This window comes from Maylandia zebra, linkage group LG12, assembly GCF_041146795.1.
Source record: "Maylandia zebra isolate NMK-2024a linkage group LG12, Mzebra_GT3a, whole genome shotgun sequence".
Lineage (NCBI taxonomy): Eukaryota > Metazoa > Chordata > Actinopteri > Cichliformes > Cichlidae > Maylandia > Maylandia zebra.
The window spans coordinates 37504949-37509854 of record NC_135178.1 but is presented as its reverse complement, the minus strand read 5'-3'; positions in this window follow the sequence as shown (position 1 = coordinate 37509854).

The following is a 4906-nucleotide window of genomic DNA, read 5'->3' as shown; positions in this document are numbered from 1 at the left end:
TATGCTAACCAACAGCAGTAACAGCTTAATCTTTATTGTTATATTTTGATGAAATAGAGTAAATATTTCAAATTTCATTGCTTTCTACATACTTCGTTAATAATAATGGATTGCATTTATATAGCGCTTTTTGGGGCCCTCAAAGCGCTTTACAATTCCACTATTCAGTCACTCTCACATTCACTGGTGGAGGCAGCTACGGTTGTAGCCACAGACTGACAGAAGCAAGGCTGCCACATCGCGCCATCAGCCCCTCACCAGTAGGTGAAGTGTCTTGCCCAAGGACACAACGACCGAGACTGTCCGAGCCGGGGCTCGACCGGCAACCTTTCGATTACAAGAAGGACTGCCAAATCTTTGAGCCACGATCGCCCTGTTGTTTCTCCCATGATAACTGTATAAGCATTCTTACATTTTTATCACATTAGACTTACACACTGATCACTTAATAGCAGGCATGAAAAGTTAAAATTCGATGTCCACTGTTTATTTGATAGAGAGAGAACCTTTTTCTGTGCTGCACGAGGAGAAACCAGCTAGAACACGTCCACACAGGGCAGGTTACACTGCATCATGTGTTATCACACATATTTATATCTTTAACACTGTATTTTTCACATATTTCTTTATGTAAGTTTTGTGTTTTAGTAGTTAGTTACCACAATGAATTCACGATGTAAATCCATAGTAAACTAGGCAAAATGAATAGCGTGTGTCCTTCCCCCACTCTTATCCTTGTACACAGTTTCTACTGCAGACACTGCACTCACTCGGAGATAAGAGTACATGTACAGTTATTCCACTGAGACTGATGTATTTACACAGACCAGACAATTGCATGCCATCGAGTCACATTTAGCTAATATTCAGCAAGGGAAAAGGCAACCACTAAAGCCTTTTCTTTTTACCTTGGTCACATAATGTTGGATGAAATAACATTGATTGCAATTACAATTAATTTCTTGTTCATGGTTATTATTACATTTTGTAGCCTAATCTGACATTATTTAGCACATCCAGAGTCTCAGAATCCGTTGCTGGATCATCCACTGATAGGGTGATTTGTGTACTGATAACACACAGTCTTGTTTTTCAGTATTTTACCTTTCAAAAATGCATCTGAAACGTCTGTGCTGTTATAGCCAGTGCAGTTAGCGTATGTTGCTAACCTCCAGAAACAATCACTGTAATGAAACGGTCCATTGGAGTGAATAGAGATCGACGAGCTCTAACAACCCGCCTCCCAATCTTTTTGTGTTCATTGATAGTCATCGTTATCAGGCAAAATGGTACGCTGGAGCACTACTGTTCACGTTCGCACCTGATGCTAGAAGGAGTACCTGGTTCACTGAAATGTGACAAGGAGCTCTGAGCAAGTGTCAGCATGTGATGAGCTCAGAGAGAGAACATGTTGAGTTCACAGCCTGGTGATGGGGACACGGAGACTAGAGGGGTACAAAAGGAAGCAGTTTGCTTGTTGCACATTGCTTTGTCGGTGATGGTTGGCGTCTAGTGAGCATTCCAGTCTCCGGTTGCCTAGGTAACCCTTTAATGTAGTTACCAGTCTGTTCTATGCCAGTCAATGGTATACCCTCCTCTGACTCAGGACGCATCGACTTCACAGTTTTCCTGCATCTGTGGCCCCTGCGCTGCTAGTTCATTCCTTTGCTTCCACTTTTTATCTGTGTTTCAGAAATTGTTGTTAGCTCTTAACAAACTGTTAAATTTGAGGGTTTTTTTAGGAAATAAAAGCCTATATCACTTAGGAGGTTAATCATTTCAAGGCCCCTCAGATTCATCTGGTGAACTTCTAGAGGTGACGTGAACCTTGGGTTGGGAACCTCTGGATTTAACTGCAAGTTCAAACTACGTATAACCCGAGCATCTTTACCACCTACATCAGTCTACCACCAATGAAGCATTCAGAAACAATTAGAACGTTCTAGAAAGTCTGCAGTGACTTTTACTCAAGAACAGACTCTGGATACTTACAGTAACATTTGCTGCATAAAAACACATCTTCGAGCTCCACAGTGTTACATTGTTACATTTGGGTTGTAATTTGCAGAATGTTGGAGTTCTAATAGTACAGGCCATGCTGATGTTAAAACTAATCAATATTTATATTTGTATAAATCTAACGGTTATCTTACAAATTTGGGCTCCCTATCAATGCTTACTTGGTAAGTTGATATTCGACTGAGACATTTAGGCTAATGTGTTCCTCTTAAAGTGCAAAAAATATAAAAATCCCCAAACAAATTAAAGCAGAAGTACAGAAAACAATCATGTGGTACCATTAGGAGCAAAGTGACTGACAAAAAATTAGAATGAGAGACATAAGAAAAAACATACCTGTGTGTCCATGTGAACCCCAGTCAGTAGGATGAGGATTAAAGGCAGATTAAAGTTCATATTATTGCAGTTTTATTGGTGCACCCCCTACCCAGATAATGGATGCAGTGCTGCGTCTTTTATAGCAGAGCTTTTATAGAGGAACTGTGCTTTTCTCAGAAATACCTTTGTCATAATGCTGGGATATTTTAACACTAACAGATGCAGCATCATAGCCAAATGCACAAACTAGATAAAATAAAACATAGCAATTTGATTTTCCCAAAAACACATTTTATTCATTAGTGTGGAAATTTCACAACAATTTTCTTCTCATGACTCCCAGCTTGTTCTCAGGAGCTGTCACTGTTCTTTCTTTGTGTTTCCCGTCTCTGTCATCATCACATTTACCGTCAGTCTGCATGTCTGAGTTGATATTTAGTTTTTCAGTGTTTCTTTGTTTCACTTTGAAGGTTTTCTCGTTTCTCTTGTCGTGGCTTTACTTTGTAGCTGTGCCACATGTCATATCTAACAGACTCTTTAAATGAGACCCTGAGGCAGCGATGTCTTATTTAGTTAAATGCTGCTCCCTCAGCTCCTTGTGTCTCTACCTCACCTCCTCTGCCCTCATCATTAGTGGTAGGGACTAAAACTGGAGGTGAGGAGCTGAGAGGAAGAGTTGAGGATGTGCAGTTTGAGAAATGAGGAGGAGCGTTGTTCTTTGGACTTTTTGGATTGGCCGATAAAACCTTGTTTGGTTTGTTAACTTTAATCTTCCTACATTTGGATGGTCACTCCATCTCAAACACAGACGTTCTAACAGTTGGTTACCTCTTCTGTGTCTTGGTCTTTTGTCCAACCATGTGTTTAATGTTAGGAAAATAGGGGAGTATTATTCTTTCTGTTGGTACAATCAGTTTGACCACACTGTACCTGGGTGTGGGGGCCTCGTCTCAGGAGTTACAAGACTGGTTAAAGTTAGACATGATCTGTTATATTAATTAATGTTGACTTCTTATTTATTGCCAAAAAACTCACTTGAGTTGTGAATCATACAAAGAAGAAAGATTATAATCCTTCTTTGGTGAAATTTGCTCACAGCTCATCTCAGGTCAAATGGGGAGATTATGATACTATATGTGTGTATACTTATTGCAGTTTGCAACTACACAAAATGAAGCTTTAACCTATGCAGATGAGTTCTCCAATCACATGTAGGTCCACGCAGATGCTGAATGTTGATTGGTTAAACAATTACCCAGAACAGGAAAGGTGGTAAGGGACTAACAATGGAGTTCACAATGTAGGACAGGGGTGTCGAACTCCAGACCTCGGGGGCCGGTGTCTTGCAGGTTTTAGATTTCACCCTGGGTCAACACACCTGAATCAAATGATTAGTTCATTCCAGGCTTCTGGAGAACTTCAGGACATGTTGAGGAGGTATTTTACCCATTTAAATCAGCTGTGTTGGATCAGGACACATCCAAGTGGACACTTTTCACTCTAATGCTCTGTTTTGCTTCAGCTCTTTGTATGTTCAAACTTCAGTCTTCTTTGAAAGAACAGCACAAGCTGGCCAGTTGTTTGTGAGACTGCCCCCTGGTGACAGTAAGCAGTTACAGCACTTGTCAGTGATGGTGTGGAAAATAAAGCATCTTGGACATTTCACACTAGAACAGTGGTCCTTAACCTTGTTGGAGGTACCGAACCCCACCAGTTTCATATGCGCATTCACTGAACCCCTCTTTAGTGAAAAATAAAATGTGATTTTTTTCAAATTCAAGACATAGATATGTTTTTTACTGGTGCACAAAATGAGCCATGCATGTGACGGCGGAGGCTCTGCTGAACCCCTAAAATCCGACTCACCGAACCCCTAGGGTTCGATCGAACCCAGGTTAAGAACACTAAGCACTAGAACCATTTACATACTTTGTGAAACTTTTTTAGTTTTTAGAAATCCTAATAGACTCCACTTTTTCATAAAAATGTGGAGTCTTCTTCACACACAAAGGAGAATTGCATGCTTCCCCTAGGCAGTATCATTAGGAGGCATAAGATACACTTTCACTGCTATGCAGATGACACCCACCTTTATCTATCCATGAAGCCAGATAACACACACCAATTAGTTAAACTGCAGGAATGTCTTCACCTCCTAGGACCTGGCGTCCACATATGTGGACATCACATTTTGGGATGTCTAGACCAAAATACTAAATTTTGCTCTACAAGTGCCTGATATCCACTTACAAGGACGTTTTACTGCTACTGTTCTATCGAAATTTAAAACGAATGTCCTCTTATGTGGATCTCATTTTTCTCAGAAACAAAAATGGTAAATGGCCTGTATTTGTATAGCGCTTTACACTACATTCAGTCATTCACCCAGTCACACACACATTCACACACTGGTGATGAAGCTACATTGTACCCACAGCTGCACTGACTGCACTGACAGAGGCGAGGCTGCCGGACACCGGGCCCTCTGACCACCACCAAATCAGGTTGTAGACACTAAATGCAGCTGTAGCTTCAAAGAAAACTGAAAAGTGAAGCCAGCTAAAGTTCT